A 20,317-nucleotide genomic window follows, 5' to 3' on the forward strand; every position below is an offset into this window, starting at 1 on the left:
TAGAGATACTGTTATTTTGGCTCTAATGATCTCTCATTATGTTCCTGAAGTCTCCTTGAGACAAATGCATATACATATACAGTGTACAAAGGCGCCCATCGGGGGGGGGGGGGCAAGGTGGGGCGCTGGCGCCCCTAGAGGAAATTCTACTTGAGAATATCGAAAACTCAACAGAATTTTTACATTAATTACAGCAATATTTGAACTTATATTTGAAACGTCGCTTATACTTGCCCCCCTTGAAAACCACAACATGGATGCCCTTGATGTCATATGCAAGATCTTGAAAGGTACTAGACATAGCAAATACTAGACATAGTTTTCCTTTCCCCTAGCTTTGTTTTCATTCGAGATACCTAGTTTTGAAAAATATTTTCGACCCATCACCTATGTCGATATTTCAGCTTAGCGCTATCCTCTATGGATGCTTCGCACATATACTAAATGCAGTTGCATACTGATTTTATTCCTATATTGATGTCATTCGTAAAAGCTCTCATTTCTCTAAATCACCAACGCCTCATAACCTTTGCTGCCCTTTCTGACTAACTTCCTGAGGCTTTAGGGCCAAAATAACAGTTCCTCTAGATAAGGCTCGACGAGTACTTCCTATTATACCTATTGGTTAACGTCTACTTTCTGGGCCCCTTGCCAATGGAACTGTAAATGAAACCCTTTAGATTCTCAGTTCAGTTCCCTTCGAAGTCTTCAGTTTTGAAATCTTGGTAAATGGCCCTTTCCTGAATATCCGCTCTATCACACTAAAGAAAGAAGATAATATTGAGGAAATTGAAATTTGAGAGTGGTTTAGGGTCAAATGCTACGCTTTGCTATGGAACAACTTGTTTACCGTCTGTGATTCTCGCGATCTCACTTATCCTATGCGCATTAAGAGTTGAAGAGTCCATCGACCAAATGTAGGTGCCAGTGATCTGCAATTTTTTAAATGAGGTGACGTTTGTTTTTCGAATCTCACGGCAAACAGGAATAAAAATATATCCTTGCAATGATATTGGGAAGCATGATCCGATAAATTGAGTTTTCCCAAACACTGTATTGAACACATTTCTTTATAACATAAATATTGGTTTAAAGTGTAAAATTTTGAATGAAAGGCAAAATAGGCCTATTCTGCCTATTTTGACATGTAGAAATGGACACTAACAATATCAGACGTTCACCGCATATAAAATACGCAACAAATCGTGAGGAGGCTCTAAGAAACACAAAGCGCCCCTCTTGTGACAAAGGAGCGTATTTTAATAGTTACCAAAACTGAGATGATTATCGCTATAACCTACTTATTGAGCTCCACAAGATGTCTCAGTGAAGCTTATTACCTGAGATACAGCTTCTAGAGCGATGGGTGTATCTCAGGAGTAATGAACATGTCTCATAACAAAGAAGTGTATCCTGAGATACGTCTTTTTAACGTTTCATGATATAGATAAGCACCTTTGTTACGAGCGGGACTAATGATAAACGCTACTTCCGGCGAAATTGAGTTATTAGGTTGAATGGGTTCTTATCGGAGCACAGAAGAGGACGTAGGTAGTTTAATTTTGGAAATGTACCTGTATATAGCAGGGGGATCTTGTTGGGCATGTATCATTGCATTGCATTGCATGAGAATGTTGAGTTTTTTTCGGCTTTTTTCAGTTAAAAAATGTCGCTTACTATTATCTTTACCTACGCCGCTCATATGTTAGGAATAGGGATGGCCAGAACCGGTTTCTGGCGGAATCGGTTTTCGGCTCTGAACGGATCCGATTCTAGAAGATCCGGTTCCAGAACAGGGTTTTTGGATCCATGTCTGGAATCGGTTCCTAAGATCCGGTTCTGGAACCAGGTTTTCGGATCCAGGTGTGAAATCGGTCCCTAAGATCCGGTTCTGGAACCGGGTTTTCAGATCTAGGTCTGGAACCGGTTCCTAAGATCCGGTTCTGGAACCGGGCTTTCGGATCCAGGTCTGGAACCGGTTTCGAAACTGATTCTGAAAATCAGATCTCCAAGAACCGATTCCGCCGGAACCGAAACTTTGTGGCCATCCCTAGTTACGAATCACCCATAAAATTATGGAAAGAACTACATGGATCAGAAAGATGATAGGAGTTACGGAGATAATCATAAAAGTAAAGGCACCTACACGACAGTGGACAAGAAGAAATGATGAAAGATGGAGAGAAGGAATTCTTAACTGGATACCAATAGACAAAATAATACCTAAAAACCGTTCTCATACGAGGGGTCGTAATAAAAAAAATAAGAAGAACTGCGGAGTAACCACGAAATTAATTGCCCAAGATATATGTTTGTGGAGTTGTGTGGTGTGCTTGTGGTGTTGAAGAGAGTTGTGAAGAACTTATCTCCAATTTAATACACTTAAATTAGAAAAGAAATAAAAAGAAGCGTCATAACTCCCATCCATCAGTGGATTGACAATGCATTTATTAAACGTTCAAGAAATTTATGTACGATGATTGTTAAACATGATGTTTAGTAAACTATAAAATAATTGCTAGTACTTTCCATTAAGAACTGCGATAAATTTGTAACGCTGCCTGATTTTGAAATGTGAAATGTATGTAGTAATTATGTAAGCATTACCCGGAAAAAGCTAAATAATAAAGATATTTTTAGTCGTGCGTTGTGAAAGAGCGTGAAATTGTTACAAAGAATGAAAATAAGTGTGTATGTAAACGTATGAAGAGTTGCATTCAATTAGTGATCTCACACCTCCAGTGGCTTTCTCTTACATTGTTCTACACGTCCTTTTGTAACATTGCTGTCAATTGTTACCATTATCACTTTCTCATTTATTTTACTTTTGCCAGTAGCGGTTTTTCCTGCAAAAAATTGGAGCAATGTGCCTCGCAAATAACTTGAAAAACACATTTGTATTAAACATAATTACCGTTTTAACCGAGGATTTCTCGACTGGGACTTTAGATTTCGGTTATCAGTGTTATTGTTCATTTTTGTTTTAATAGACTTTTGCATGTTTTTCTTCATTAATACCATAAATTATTTTTCACTTAAAAGTAATGTAGTTTGTACAATCGTCAGAAAAAGAATCTGGGAGACCCGGGTTTTATTCTCGGTGGGAGCTTATGTGGTTCGGATCCCATGTTAAACTATAGGCCCACGTCTTATATAGCCTCGCTGCTGAACAGCACGTTAAACTGAAAATCAAAACAAAAGAAATTGTCTACTTAAATCACTTGTATACTCGGAACCTTAGAAATGAAAACAATAATTTGGGAATTATTTGTTTAATTTAGAGAGGTTACGATTTTCGTAAAATCGCAGTACACTTCACTTAAATTGGCTCTTACGTACTCCAAGAGTTTAGAGAAAACAAATTACGTAATTGAATACTCACTTTCACTAGCAAGTGTACGCGCAGTATTGGTTGGGTGCGATTCAAACATCCAATTTAACATACGATGAGAAAATACCCTCTCTAGTAGTATTAAATATCTATATCTGTATGTATGTATATATTTATGTATGTATGTATGTATGTATCTCTCTATCTATCTGTCTGTCTAGCCTAGTTAAATCACATTTAATACTTTTGAATAACTGTCGAAATTCGTTAATCTTTCTCTTTCTAGATTTTTTCCATGATTTTGCTGATAGCAGGCGTTTTGCTAAATGAAGCAAGTGGTAAGTTTGTTAACGCACTTTAAGTGAAACTTTCGAAGTAGAAACTGAAGTAAAGTGTTGCAATGCACTCTGTTTCCTTTGTGCAGTTTCCTTTATGTGCTAATTATGCATCAAGTTCCCTTTACATAACTATTTTAGGAGTTATGCTTGTTATACATAAAGCTGTTTTTATATATTTATATTTTTTTCATATGTTCCTCACTTATATAAATACAGAGGCATACTTCTATATAAGCATACTTCTAGGTAAATGTTGAAAATAGATACTAGGCTATTTACAAATTTTAAAATACGTATATAAAGGGAAGTAGGGATTTCAAAATTTATATTTAGAAATAATATTTCACGAGCCTCTCATGCTAGATACATGAATTGTTATATAGAGGACACCCACGATAGAGGAAAGTGTAGAAATAAATTGAAGACTGGAACATCGACCCCATGTAAAGATTGAAGAATGTAGAGAAAAAAAATAAAAGTATTTTTGAAAATTCCACTTGTTAAGAAGGAAGAAGGGAAAGTTTAGTAGTCTTTTTTTCTTTTGCATTCGAATCGATGTTCTTCGTTTCATTTTGATGGGATAACGTCTGAATCGTTTGAAACGAATTTCAAAACAAAACTAACATATGGACGCAGATTCTTGTTAAGTCCCTTTTTTTGTAGTGAGAAACATCGAGTCCGTAGGTTTTCTTGGGGTATTCCAGCAGGGGCGCCGATTTCTCTGTAAATTTGGGGGGGGGGGCATTCAGATGTAGAAATCATATATGAGGATTTTACGACAAATTGCATTCAAATTATGCCAAATATTGTATATCCTTAAATACAATAAGGGGCACACATGAGCTTTGTGGAGCCCGGGCCCCTCGGTCCCCCCAGAATCGGCGCCTTTGTATTCCAGTTTCTTCATACATTCTCCCCTTAGCTTAAAGGGCATATTTTTGGGACTTTAAACTGAAAGATTTCATTCAGGATAAATAGAGTCTTGCTAGCTCCTCAAGCATTTAAAATAAAATTCGGAAAATAATTGAAGTTATCACTTGGGTTTCCCTGGGTCTTTATAATTACGGTTTGATTGAAATGTGCATAATACGAGGAAGGAGTTTAAACTTTTATCAAAGAATAACGACTCTAACAATTTTTGAACATAGTTAACACTTGAATTGAGCGGGACTTTTATCGTTTCTTTTAAGCTCAAATGAGCATTTTAATAGTGGAGAAAGATATTTAAATATTTACCTCTTAAATGTTTCCCTAAACCTATTATTATCTTGCGAAGAAGTGCATTTCGGCCAGTAAAGTAACAATAATAACTGAAAAAACCGTATTACGAGAACAATCTATGGGATTTTCTATTATCGCGCCACATAACTATGTTATAGCATCTCGGTTTTCTACAAAACATAACCTAATATCGCGCAAGTGGGCATTGCCACTTTAAGTAGCTTAGATGATTAATTAGAAATTACTCTAAAATTATTACAATTTATTAAGAATTAAGAGACGTTTTTCGGGGATTGAAGTTAACGATCTCTTACGCAACTTAAGTTCAGGGCCTCATTTTCCGCTCACGTCTCTTCAGAAAGAACAAATTTTATACGTGACGATTTTAACTATGCTACCCCAACGAAGTGGAGGGAAAGCCCACTCACACTCAGAAAGGCCTAAACACTGCAAATACAGTCTCGTTGTGTCTGTTTATTCTTTAAATAATTATCTATATATTAGTAAAGACAAAGCAAACATATCTGCAGAGGAAAGATGGCAATTCTTTTCATGGAATTCAATATCGAGCTTCAATGTCAATATATCAGTTTCCCATTCTAGTGCAACTAGCTCTTTCATCTTTATTTCTGGATTTTCCTTCTACATCTGTTAAAAAATTTTTAAAAAAGCTTGTTTTCACCTTCTGTGATAAGAAACTTGTTTGTGACAAAGACAAGACGAGTTTTCATATTAAAATTGTGATAACTAACTAAATGGAAAGGTATTCTCTACTGTTCGAGAATTGAGTTCTTGTATTTAACAACAAGGAAATAACAATCAAATTGACAGGCACTTCCACTCCACACTCGACATTTAACAGTGAAGTCGATTAGTTTTGTGCAAGGAGGGCGATGACGTTGCATTCATTTATCTTCTCGAAGCCTCGTGCTAAGGTGAAATCAATGTGCAAGCAAAAGGAATGTCCTGTTTATTTTTTTTCTTTCTCTGTAGAATGACGAAAAGAGTTGAATGATTTAACAAATTTTTATCTGAGTAGAACAGAGACAAAATGTTATAGAATTGAATCAGTGTATTGAATGAAACTTAACGAAAACTTTAAAAATTTGATAATAATTTAGGAAATTTATCGAGGGCAAGGTCCTGGGAGCTGCACAGTATCATTCATACGATATTTAAAAAGTACTGCTTTTCTTAGTCACTCACACTCAAGTAATAGGCGTAATCTACTCTCTGTCACTCATTTTGTTGAATGTCGACCGATTATTTAATTATTTCTTATATTCAACTAAGAGCAAGCGTGTTAACTATTACTAAACTTTACATTTTCATAGGGTATCCCGGCTTTTTAGTCTGAAAATATGTGAGCTGTAACCAAAGGAAAAGATAATAAAATAGTATAAATTGAGAGTATCAATGGCGTTAATTCTCTTAAATAGCTAATCAATTAAAAAACAATTACTCGTAAGTACCAATTAAATCATTTGTTTCAATATTAAAGTTTGAGTAGTTTTTTTTCAAAAACATATTACTATTTAATGATTAGGGTTATTTGTGCTATTAATGATGTAGTAATACTAGCATACCACTAACATTAGTTCTAAACAGGGATGGATACAAAATATAAACACCTGGCACAAAAGAAGTAGCTATTTCAAAGACGATTTGCGTCTGAAAATGGTAGGTGTCGCTGTGGTCATCGGCACATGTGTGGTATACTACCTGGCCAATCGAACAGATAGGCCAGATACAGTTCACCGCCCGGTCCGTGTAGGTTATCATAAATCGTGTCTGTGCTGACAGAGTTTCAGAGCTGTGGGTGAGCGTATGGAGACAGCTTCCGTAACGAAAGTAGCGGACATGTTTGGTGTATCAAGAAGCACAATTTCGAAGATCATGACTGGCTACGAATGTTCCGGTAAACCCGCATCAGCGAAGCACTAGCGTGGACGCAAGTGTGTGTTGCGTGATAGAGGCAGACGCACATTGGTGACCAAGTAGAAGATCACCACGATGCCAAAAGTCGCAACTCAGCTGAATACAGTGTTTACAAACCTTGTTAGCGGTGAAAACAGTCGGCAGAGAACTCTACAAGGAGGGAATTTTTATCTGATCTTCAACTCCCTAACCACTCGTGACTGTTTACCATGCTGCTACACGGAGACAGTGGTGCTACGCTCATAAAAATTGAACAATGGAACAGTGGAACTGTCATCTGGTCGGATGAATCTTCCTTTACATTGTTTCTAACTGTTTACAACTTTACGTGCGGAGAACGCCAGCACAAACGTACGATACAGACTGTCTGTTACCAAGAGTGAAGCATGGCGGTAATTCAGTGATGATTTGGTCAGCCATTCCCTCGTATTTTTCCGCACTTGTCATTACCATGCATGAACACGTCGCTGCCAAGGACTATGTAATTATTTTGAGTGACCAGCTCCCTCCCGTGACGCAAACTTCGTTCCTAGATGTTAATGCCGTATTTCAAGATAACAGAGCTCCTGTTCATACAGCTCAAATCGTCCAGGGCTGGTTTAGTGAGCACGAAAATGAAGATCACATCTGCCACGGCCCCCATAATCGCCAGACCTCAATATCATTGAGCCCTTGTTTTCGGTTTCAATGCACAAAGTGCAAGACTGCTATTCACCACCGTTGCATATACAAAGCTAGCAACTGATTTGATGGAAGAATGCTACAACATCCGTTTGACAAACACACGCGACCTGTATTTCTCCATTCTCCATCGAGTGCAAAAAAGTGGTCCTACTCGCTATTAACAAAGGGAATGTGCAATTTTGCAGGTATTTCCGTATTTTTGCCCATTCCCTGTAAGTAACTCATAAATATTACTCAGTTTCAACTGTCTGATTTATTCAAGAGATAGAGTTGCACTGGAATCCCGTTTAAGTGAATTTGATGGAATGGGTGGTGTTTCAGTTCTACGTAAATTTGGTTAAAGTGGAATAAAATCTTGTTTTGATATACAATACTGTGTATTAAATATTTGCAGCTGAAAAGACATTATTGGCAATACGTAATGCCTTCGAAACTGAACATTGCTAACATTAGGCCATACAACTGAAACAATGAAGTATAAATTAGCTTGTAAAACAATTTGACAATTTCTTTTGGCTTTGTTTAGGAATCGGTTTTCTTAGGGGGTTTGATTAATCCGGAAATTCGGTTAATTGTAGTGTAGCTAAGATTTTTATTTGAGTAAATCTTGAGTTTTCTAAACATGAGAAATACAATGTCCCCATCAAAATATTATCATAATTTAAAGAGTTATTACGTCGCTTGGAGAATCATATTTAAATGAAATTGGTCACATTTGAAAGAAAAACTCAAATATGTTTGTGCCTGTCAACAATGGACAACAATGGACAACAATATCAATAATGGATGGGATCAAACACAGGAAAAGTAAATTCATTCATGTTTACTTTGTGATCAGACTTCATTGTTGGCTATTTAGCAGGCAATTGCTGTTTCTGCTGGAGATCACTTGAAAAGCTTTTATGTTTATGCCGTTACGTGCTAACGTAAATTTATTTCCTTTCGTTGTGTTGTGTTGTCATTAAAGAATATGTTGTAATTATTTATGTCCACCCGACAAGAACGGAGTTGGTGTGTTTTGGAATATGACAGCACGCAGAGTCTGGTGGAGGTTCAGCGTGCTTTTAGGCAAAGGTTTCAACATAAGGCTTCTACACGCACGTCAATTTTCAAGTGATACCGTGATTTTGTGGATCGTGACTGCATATGTCAACAAGGAAAGGCCATTGAGAGAGACCATCTATCAATGCGGGAATTGTGAAACAAGTGCGGGAGGCATTTGTACATATTCCTTAGAAGTCTCTCCGTAGAGTTAGTCAGCAGTTGAACATCCTTAAATCCACCGTGTCTAAGATCCTCCATGCACAACTGAAGTTTCATCCATACAAACTGCAATTAGGTCTACTGCATAGGTTTAAACCTGATGACATTGTAAAACGATTAGATTTCTGTGAACATTTTATGGTAGAAAAGGAGGGCAATGAAGAAGTGTCAGAAAAAGTAATTTTCAGTGATGAGGCAACATTCCACGTTAGTGTAAAGGTAAACATGCATAATGTTAGGATTTGGGGGAGTGAGAATCCCCATGCCATTTTGGAAGTTGAAAGAGACTTTCCTTAATGTATTTGGTGCCGTATGGAAGTGGCCCATTTTTCTTTCGAGAGGCTACTGTCGCAGGCCCAACTTATCTTAACATGCTCACTAATTGGTTATTTCCACAATTGGAAGAAGAAGAAGGCAATGACATTATTTTCCAACAAAAGGTAGCACTTCCTCATTGGCATTTACATGTTCGGGAACATCGTAATGAGCGGCTTCCAGGTAGATGGATTGGACTAGCCAGAAATGATGATAATGTCTTCTACAAGTGGCCGCCTAGGTCGCATCATTTAACGATCTTTGACTTCGTTTTATGGGTTACGTAAAGAATTGTGTTCATGTACCCCCATTGCCTCAAAACCTGCAAGAAGTGCAGTTCGTATCAGTGCTGCAATCCAGTCCATTTCATCAGATATGTTAGAGCGTGTGTAGCGTAATATCGTCTTGATGTCTGCATCGGCACTCCTGGATCTCACATTCAATGTCTATGAGGTATAGTAAGAAATATTTGAGCTTTCTTTCAAATGTGACCAATTTCGTTTCAATACGATTTCGCAAAGTGGCGTAATACCACTTTAAGATATGATGGTATTTTTTATTTGAACTATTTTTATTGAATTTTCGAAAGCGATTTGAAATGTTGAAGTTCGATTTTGTATATAATAACAGGCATTGGCAGCTCATGAGGGAAGTCACATTGATAAGAAAATACAATTTTATGATGTGTGTTAAGAAAAGAAATTTTATCCAATGACTTAACTCTTGTAAAACAATTGTGATATTAGATAAATTCTTTTTTGGCTTGTTGCAATAAAATTATAACTTTTACCCGTTTGGCATCTCTTGAAAGCCGCGATTGGAACATTGAAATATAAATATGAAGAATGCTTCTAATTTGTTTAAAATGATTCTGTTTTACTGTCTTTACAGCCGCTCCAGTCTTGACAGGCGACCAACTACGTTTCGGTGTTGGAGGTGTTGGTCTTGGGCTGTTTAGATTCGCCTTACTCAACTTAATCTTCCTGGGATAACTCCAGTTTTAAGTAGATTTTAATGAACTTTAGGATGCACTTCAGGATGGAGCGGAGGATATAATAGTTTGTTACGATAGAGATGACTACACTGTGTCAAATAGGCAATTTTTAATAACATAATGAAATGTAATTGAAAATTAAAAATGCATTGCTATATAATTGTTTGTCTTTAATAGAACACATATCGTTCTATTACAGACCTTGAAGTTTTTACGAAGTGGCGAATATCCCATTTTTCATATATCACAAAGAGGCGAATGTCCAAAATAAGACATGTTGAGTATTTTGTTGCAATTTGTATTGGAACAACTTGTGCTTTGTTCGGACAAAATGTGAAACTACTAGTAAATATTGTTTAGATTTTTTCAATGATTCATAAATAACACAAAATTTTCTACCTTTAAGTTAGTTTTCTCGAAATCAATATTTTAAACATTTACCGGTTCGTGATACATGGAAATGGAATATTTGCCAGTACGTGTAAACATCGTCGCTATATAGTATTACGTAATGTAAAATAAAACAATTTAATTGCTAAAATATGCTGAAAAGATACCTAAGTTTGCTAATTATACTAGCTGAGTTTACATAAGATGTTCGTAGATCCTATATCTCTAACTACCAGTATCCATTAATAGCATTTCGCATTCTTAAAGAAGGACCTCGCATAGAAATCGCAATTAGACTACCATGTTTTACGCGAAAGAAACTTATAGAACAGTGGTCGCCAAACTGATAAAGATTCTGAGCTACTATACCGTTTTTAGATCCTACTGTGAGCTACCAATCAAAAGAACTACCAACATTTTTTTTTGAAAAATCTTACATTTGTTTATTGCCTATAAACTTATATTTTTTAGTAAATATGAAATCAACCTTTCCAAGTTACCAAATGTCTAATATACACACGAAAAACAAAGTTAGCAAATGTCTAATATACACACGAAAAGCAGAAAGTTAGCAAATGTCTAATATACACACGAAAAACATAAAGTTAGCAAATGTATAATATACACACGAAAAACATAAAGTTAGCAAATGTCTAATATACACACGAAAAACATAAAGTTAGCAAATGTCTAATATACACACGAAAAACATAAAGTTAGCAAATGTCTAATATACACACGAAAAACATAAAGTTAGCAAATGTCTAATATACACACGAAAAACATAAAGTTATTAAATGTCTAATATACACGCGAAAAACATAACGTGCACAACCCCACGCGTGTACAATCAACGGTGAGATGAGACTGACAATGGCAGTTGCACGGGAGAAACGAAAAAAGCAGTTATTGTCGTCAGTGCCCCATGTCGTTAGCATCAGCTCAATGGAGGAATCAAGGTTAGCTAACCGGAGGTTAACGCGATCTACCGAAAATGTCCCCGTGAGCTACTAGCAGTTCGTAATTGACCGTTTGACGATCACTGCTACAGAACTTTAATTTTTTTTGGTAGAATACAAGGTAGGCTATGTAGGAAGGTATAGAATATGCACTTGGGTTTTGAGTTTAGAATGATTACGTTTTTTGTTAGTTTTTCGAACCAAAAACATACCATGTCTTCGAACTCAATTTCATTTGTGTTACAAACTTCCAACTAACAAACTAGTTTAATGTAACTTGTATTCTGTTCAGTTTATTTACTTTTTACAACAATGATAAATTTTTATGCGTAAAAAAATTTAGCGTCACTTGGTGATAATTTAACAAGAATTAGTTCAAAATTGCAGCTTTATTATAAGTAAGAAATTTAATCCAATATGAGTAAACATGTTAAATGGTTTCCCCGTTATTTGAATTATTAGAGTACTTTTAATTTTAAAAACCACGTTAAAATTCTCTATCCAGAAAACAATGTATTAGAAATATTCAGATCAATGCTTTTCAGAAAAAAAGGGAAGCTTTGAATTGCAAACGAAAAAAAGGCATCTTGCGTTTAGAAATATAGAATTCTACTAAGATTTAACTGGACAGTAAATAAGAATTTAGAACGACACAAAATCAGCTCATACTAATCACTATCATAATTCTTTTACATCACAATAATGTTGGTTTTATTTAAATATTAAGTGGCATATAAGGGAGGAACCAACAGAGTATATCCTAGCAAAGTTTCAGGAATTCAAGTTTACATAGAACATATTTGTGACTTTAAAACGAATGGTCACTTCTTTTTACTACATAATTCGAACAAACAAACGCCTCAGTACAGGTTTCATTTCTTAAAACGGTTAACTCTGTTGGCTTTAGCGTAATTTTAACTTCGCATTGAAGTCTAATCATTGCGAAATTAAAATACCACTAATTTTACAGAGATTTTGTGATATCTTGAAATAGATAGAAGATAATCGAAAAGTGGAACAAAAGCGCGCTGGACAATATTACTTTGCATGAGGTACTGTTATCACGAGTCACCTAATAGCTTTTTGTTTGCAGTCATTTACAAACGCAAAAATGCCGATTTTCTAAATGCCTGGAAATCGAAAGCAGATAAAAATGAGTCGTGATAACGGTGTCTCATGTAAGATAATATTGTCTAACGAGCTCCTGTCCCACTTTTCAATTATATTTTGTCTATTTGAAGATATCCCATAATTACTGTAAAATTAGGGTTATTTTAATTTCACCGTGATGGGGCCTCTTTTGTTGGATGACAATGAAACTAATATTTTTTAAAAAAAAAATTGACAACGATGTAGAAAAAACTATAAGCTAATACCAACATCGGAAAAGTATTCTTTTGAACATTAAGTGTGTGATAAGAGGATTTAGAAACTACATTTTTTTGGTTATGGTTACATATTAAGTTAATAAATCATAATTGCATTATGCTGCTATTATACCTTCTGTGAAGCTAATGTGAAGTATATTCTGACGATGTATAAATAATTTTATATTTATTGTATATTACATATTTGTTATATAACATCAATAAAATGCTGTTTTATTTACTACAAATGGTGTATTTACTGTGCTATTCATACAGTGAAGAAACATAACTACACAATTGAATTTTTAGGGGTAGCCCAGTAGTAGAACGCTCACCTGAGATGTTTGGTTCGATCCCAGGCAATATGAGTATGTATTGGATAACATCGTGACTGTAAATTTTCTGAGATTTCTCTCACCTCCTCTCACATTCTCATTTTACTTACGAAACGTTTCATAAAACCTCTCATTTTCAGTAATCACCAGTCTCCTTTTGCCGTGGGAAAAGTAAAACTAAGAATTTCGTTTAATTTGATTTCAATAGAATTACTAAATAAAATCTCACAGAAATTGGACTGTAGAATGAATTGGTAAAGTTGCGTGACGTGGTGGAATTGTGATAGAATAGACTATATATTTTGTCACAGATTGTCATACTTCGTTGTGCAAAGATTCTTGATTGAAATTATCGTCTTGATATAGGAATTACATTGCGTTACACTGAAGTTTATTTCCCGCAAAATAATAGGTACTCTGAAAGCATGTTACCTCCTAAATTTAATAATGAAAATAATTGTAATTGTATCATACTCCAACTTTGAGGAAATCGTGAAATTTTTCGGAAAGTGATAAATTTTATGGGGGAAATTTGAGTATTTGTTCCGAAGAATATCTGAGTGTCGATATAAAATCAACACTTAAAAGTTTAAGCTTATTACCAACAGGGTGTTTACATATTTGCACTAATGGAAGAACTTAAAGGATGTTCATTCTGATATTTGCATCGCATTGGCAGAGAGTATTGCAGTGTAAAGTAGGAAATGTAACTCTTCCATTTCATTTGCAAGGCACTTTAATCGTTGATAACTTACCAAGTAAATGTCGAAATAATCCTAATAGTTTCTGTTACGTATTTGGAAGAGTAAGTGAAAGTTAAATGATGCTAAATAATATCTAGTTTGGAAGGAGCATAATTTGTATCTCAGTCCTTCCCACTGGTCTAATAGATAGCGCGTGCACTGATGGTGCAAGAGGTCCCTAGTTCGATTACTGGTGGGAGAACATGATGCAAATCTTGGAGGTTACTAAAAGGTATATTTATACATCAATACAATCTGTTATATCAATTCTGTAGTGTACACCACAGAATTACCCCAGTAATTGTTTAATTTGTAAAATGAGTATAAGGAAATAAAGTAAGGAAATCTGTTAAGTACCCAGACCTACCATTCGCTAGATTTCTTATTCTCACAATGTAAAGTTACATGCACCTTTAAACGAACATGCTGTTGATATTAGTGACGCAGATAGCGTAAGTGGTTGCAGTAATATGAATGATGACTTTATGTATTTAGAAGTATTAACAGAACCAGAAGAAAACAATTGATCTAACTAGGGCAACAGTGTACACGATCTCAATCATCGCTCTTCGCTTCAAGATTGCAAGGTTAGAATCTCTTGCAGAAAAATGTGAAAAAATATGCTACCGTCATTGACAAAGTAACATCCAGACATGTACCGACATTTGTGAAAATGTCTATTCCAAATATGTCGATGGATTTATGCAGAAATTGTGCAAGCGACATGAAATGGATTAGTGGCTTGTCTTCATTGAGTTTTCAAAAAAATCAGTATTGGGCTGAGTTACCAATTCTGCTATCACTAAATGAAACTTGTTTTGCGGCAATCATGAAATACATATACTAAAATATAAAAAGTTTGCTGCAAAATATAAAGTGATAGTAATATTTATGACGTAGAATCTACAAGTACCAAGCAGCTGCTGCTTTTGCATCAGGTAATTCAAAATATTGTTGGTTACTATCCCATTGGGACAGTAGGACTAATGAGAAACATTATGTATAAACTGCCCTTCCTTTGTACGACTTACTCCTGAAAGGATATTGTAATATTCTACACGTGGTCTATATTTCTAAAACACCAACACATACATCTTATTTGTAAATAAAAACACGCGTTTTCTTATTACAAATATTACAAACAAGTAAACGGCAGGCATCCTTGTCAACGTTAGGTAATGGGACAGAAGAAGAACACCAGCGCCACCGCTGTCCAGAAAAGGCTATAAAACACTATGTAAGGTCTCCATCAACATATTTGCATATTCCGCTAGTCAAATGCCCTCTCTTACCTTGCCTGGAGCTATGAAAAATCTAACGGGCCGCTGTGGCTCAGTGGTAGGTGATTCGCTGACTGGCTGTTTCCGAGAGTAGACGTTGACAGTTAAGCTCCGGGAATAGTGATTTGTTTTTGCGAGCTTCGACTTTCTTTCGACATTACTATAACTGAACAGGATTTTCAAGTTTTGGTAGTGTTTTGTGGCTCCAGTGTTAGTGGTACCATGCAAGAACTTCGCAAGAATACTGTAAAATTTGGTTTTGACAAAGCAACACACACGATACACCCTAGCCCAGATGAATTACATGCATTGTTATGTGCATATTTTCCCAACATATTTGAGGATATCCAAGCTTTACAGCTCCATAACGAAGAGTATTGCATGTTTGTTCAATCCAAAAATAGTGATAGTTACGAAAAGTTTATGTCTAAGGCTCCAGACAAATTATTTTTTATCCATTTTGATTAATCTGTCAGTGATATGTATATTATGGACGCTCAAGTTAATCTCACGAGAGTTAAAATTATGGATTTGCCATTCGATTTTCCTAATGAACAAGTGTCTAAGGTATTATATAATTATGGTGAATTTAAAAGTGTTGAGTATGAAGTCTGGAAAACTGTTCCCTACACGCCTTTATAATGGTAACAGGATTTTTTCGATGACAGTAAAAAAACATATCCCTACTCGATTACATTTTGACACTATTAAAGACAATGTCTCCTATCCAGGACAGTTACAGATGGTGATCAGAAAAATGGAAACACCTGTAGTTGGCAACACGTCAGGTGTATGGGTTGGCAGTGGTGTCGTGGCGCCCGCAGGGCTGGACCGCTGGTGGTGGTGTGTTAGGTCGGTCTCTATACTACATCAGGCGCAGTGGAACAGCAGTGTCCGGTGGCTGCAGCAGACGGAGGTAGTGTAAAATGGGAGACCTCTCAGATTTTCAAAGAGGGCAAACTGTTGGTGCGCGGTTGTGTAGAGTGAGTGTGGCGGCAGTGGCTACTGTGTTAGGTGTCTTGCGTGGGACAATGTCGAAGGTGATGACGGCCACAACAACACACGGGAAAACCACATCGGGGAAGCGGAACAGTGGGCGGAAGAAAATCATGAGTGACAGGTCACGCTAGGTATTAAAGCGCATTGTCACGCAGAACCGTCATGTCACTGCCGAGCAAGTGACGGAGGAACTCAATCAACACCTCCCCCACCCTGTTTCGACAATCACAGTCCGAAGCGAATTACATGACATGAACTTACGGGGTCGTGTTGCACGGGCCAAACCGCTCATCAGGGACCATAACGCTTTCGCACGCCGCAAATGGTGCCGCGACCATGCAACTTGGACCGTTGAGTACTGGAAACGTGTGATATGGTCGGATGAGTCATCCTTCACCCTATTCCCAACCACGAGCCGTGTTTATGTGTGGAGAACGCCAAAGAAGCTTATGATCTGCAGTGTCTCCGCGCAACTGTGAAACATGGCGGCGGCTCGATGATGATGTGGCATGATGTGGCTCGGTGATATGACATGCTAAAGATACCAATCACAAGTTTTGTCAAACGGTAATTCTATAGTTAGATTAAATTTTTATACATTCGAAGTTCCATTTGTCTTTTAAGGGCGGCGGCTTGGCTGAGGGTAATAAGTATTATTCACAAGTATTATTATAAGTATTATTATTTGATAAGTATTATTCACAACTGTTGTTACTAATATTCTCATATTTATTGAAACCTAAGTAATCGAATCGTTAATTATATGCAGTCTCACGACTAAGGTACTAAGTAACTTGATCGAAGAGTGATTCGGATCTAATATGGACTAGAATACTGTAAAGTTAATCACAGTAAGCCAGGAACCATTACAAAATGCAGTGTCGGATTTGAGCAAAGTCATATGCATAAAGATCAACAACGGAGAGCATGGACTCTTAACCCAAAATACAACAGTAATCTAAACCTAAACAATAAATCAGACTCACGTATAATCCATCTTAAACGTTATAACATAAAGAATTAGTGTTCCTTCAGAAATGCATCACTGAAAAGAAAGGCTTGGAACAAGGATGATTTGGATTACCTTGAGAGGTCAGCCCTTTAGCACTGTTAAACAATTAGCATATCAAATTCATAGACTAAATATTAAACATGTAAGTTTCTGGGTGTATGTACTTGAATGTAAAGAAGATCCTATAGGAATCTTCAAGGAGGTGGACGATGCTTACTTTATATATCATTGTAACAATTTATCCCGAGGAAAAGAAAACCTATCTCCGTAAATAAGACTTATTTTAAGTACTGTTAATATTTGTACAGGAGAGTTTTCTGACGAAGCAGGTTCTCCATACATTTTTCATTCTGATCCTCGCCTAACGGGAATAAAATATTATGTCAATGCAAGAAATAAAAATACTTTTAAAATATGAAAACAGAAATAATTACTGCAATGGCGGCTCCTGAGCCATACCCATAATACTATTAGCTTTAAGCACGAGAAACCTTGATGACATCAGCCACAAACAACTTACATAATATCAACTAAAGCCAACTGGAATAGTCAATGGCTCATTTGGTCTAAAATTACATATGTATACATTGCTCAAAGGAGCTTCATGGAGGGATATCGTTTCTTCCTTTCCTTTGGTTTAGGACAATAATCTAGTGAAAATGAAATAATACAGCAATAATTCACATTAACTAAACATACGTATTCAAAAATTATACTTAATTTATATGCAGGTAGTGCTGTTCTTACGTTTAAAAGTAATTTCTTCAGATTAATCACTCGACAAAGCTCGATGACATCAACAGAGATCTACATAAAACACTATTAACTAAGAAGCAGAACAAAAGGCAATGGTTCATTCTTAAGGAAATGAAACACTTAAATTTAGCAATGGGAACTTCAGAGAGGGAAAACGAGGAGGTCCTTTAACTTTTCTTCGTGAACTCTTGTTTAATAGTGATTAAACAATATATCAACTTAACTATATATTTTTGAATTTGTCATGAGTTAAAAGAGATCATGAGGTCAGTTTCTCCATTTCGATAGTTGTAAAACTATATTGAGTAGTTTGAGTGCGACGGGCTGCTTAAACTGGTAAACAGCCATTAATCCGGGCAGGTGGTTAGTGCAATATGAAATATTCAACTATTTTAGATCGAAACTACCAAGTAAAAAGACAAACTTTTGTACCGTTCTATTTTATCGCATTTTTACTCATATGTTATTTTGTAGTACTTAATGCATATGATTTCAGTAGTTCCTCTTCAAGTATATGAAAGGATTATAGAGATGAAATATTCTTGCTACTGCTTTATTTTTATTTCAAACAACATTTCTTATAATCATTATTAACCGAGGTATCCGACACCTCCGACTCCAGCGTGAAGGTTGCTGGCAACTCTTCTCACAATTGCATTAAATCCATTGATATCATCAGCTCCGTATGTAACAATTCTACGACTGCCATCAGGTTCAATAAGGCTGTATTGTCCTCTGACGACTGGACCATCACGAACTTCAGTCTGTTGTTTGTTGTCTCCTGTGAGGCGATCACTGACTGCGTAACCAAATTGATATCGCGGGTAGGCCTAAATTAAACAAAAATAACTTAGAAATATTTCTACACTGATTAATTTATCTCATAAGTAATTAGTTACATTTTATGTAAACTGAAAATATCTATAAGGAAAGGATAACATCTAAAACATTTTCGAATCTATATAATGTAATATTTCGTCAAAAATAGATATCAGCAAGAATTGTTATGTAATATCGATAGTACTTAAATGTATATTCTAATAAATATTGGCTCCCTAAAACTGATATATATTTCTAGAAGAACTTTTAATTTTTAAATATGTACCTGTAAATGAATAGTAATTTTTATTTAAAATTTTATTAATTTGAACCTATTGATAATTGAATTCATTGTTTTTACAATCCAAATTTTTGTTGTCAGATATTTTAAATAATTACCTTAAATATTAACAAACTCACAATTCCTCCATAATAAACTTGTAACATACACCTTCGGACACATTAATATTTTGGAATCATGATTCAGATATAGTTGCTTAACGAGACTTACATAATAATCAACTCCACCAACACCTCCTAAAATGCCAACTGCATAAGCAGAAGATGCGAGAGTGATGAGAGTGAAAATGATCTGAAAGAATGAAACCATATATATTCTTAAAATATCTTTATAGTTTATTAACGAGTAATATGCACAGGTAGCAATGAAAACAATGAAAACACTCAAGTACTGTAAAACGCTTCCTTGTGAGCTACTCACAGGAGACATTTGAACATCACTATTATTGTGTGTTATACACGTATTTTGTGTTGTGTGATGGTGAGTGATTTCAGAGTACTAGTTTATTATACCTTCTATCAAAGTGTTGTGACCTTGCTGTCTAAGATCAACCCTGGCTGCTGGAAAATGTTTTTCTCAGAAAGTACATGTGTAATGTACATGTTTAGAATAGACTAATGTGGTTTGATAGTCAATTGTTTGTTCTTATTTCCTTCATTATTTGAAAATGAAACATTGTAGCTCTGAACTGTCTACTTCCTACATTTAAAGCCCTCTGTGTTGTGGGATTCATTGGAATAGAATTACGGCTAGCCTGTTATTATTTAAACAAATATACATTGTCAATGATTATTGGTAGAGATACGCGATGAGCTGCATCATATTGCATATATATGTGTGTGCGTGTTAAGTTTATCTGTAAGAAAATGTTTTCTTTTATTATAGCATGGAATTCACCTAGAAAATACAATTAAATTCTCTGGTCTTGAGCATGTGATGCTGATATATTTCTCCTTCAACAAATTACACTTTGTGGACATTCAGTTATTTCACATGTTTAATCTGTCCAGTTCGTATTGCATGTGTTGTTGTCTTTTATGACTTACTGTCTTTCAAATATTATCTTTATCCATACGTTCTACAGTTAGATGTTTGTGAGGCGTTTCCTTTACCCAAAGAGTAGGTTACATTGAAGAAAGAAAGAATTTCCATTCAGTCAAATAAAATAAATCTCTTAATCAGTATTTAAGATTTAAGTTTCTACTTTTCAAGAAAGAGCAACTGTTATTGTTATCACAGGCTTATATTACTCGTACATTTCTAAAATACATA

The 20,317-nt window shown here is 35.6% G+C and overlaps 1 long non-coding RNA gene across 1 annotated transcript in view; it reads left to right on the forward strand.

Moving 5' to 3' along the window:
* LOC145684881 (uncharacterized) overlaps positions 1-13,131 on the forward strand; it is a 39,490-nt gene extending 26,359 nt beyond the window's left edge. The window contains exons 2-3 of the long non-coding RNA XR_014131425.1: positions 3,618-3,669; positions 9,982-13,131. This is a non-coding gene — a long non-coding RNA (uncharacterized LOC145684881). The remainder of the gene's footprint in view (positions 1-3,617; positions 3,670-9,981) is intronic.
* Positions 13,132-20,317: the final 7,186 nt, after the last annotated feature.

This window comes from Thermobia domestica, chromosome 5 (assembly GCF_964235325.1).
Source record: "Thermobia domestica chromosome 5, izTheDome1.hap1.1, whole genome shotgun sequence".
In the NCBI taxonomy this organism is placed as follows: Eukaryota; Metazoa; Arthropoda; class Insecta; order Zygentoma; family Lepismatidae; genus Thermobia; species Thermobia domestica.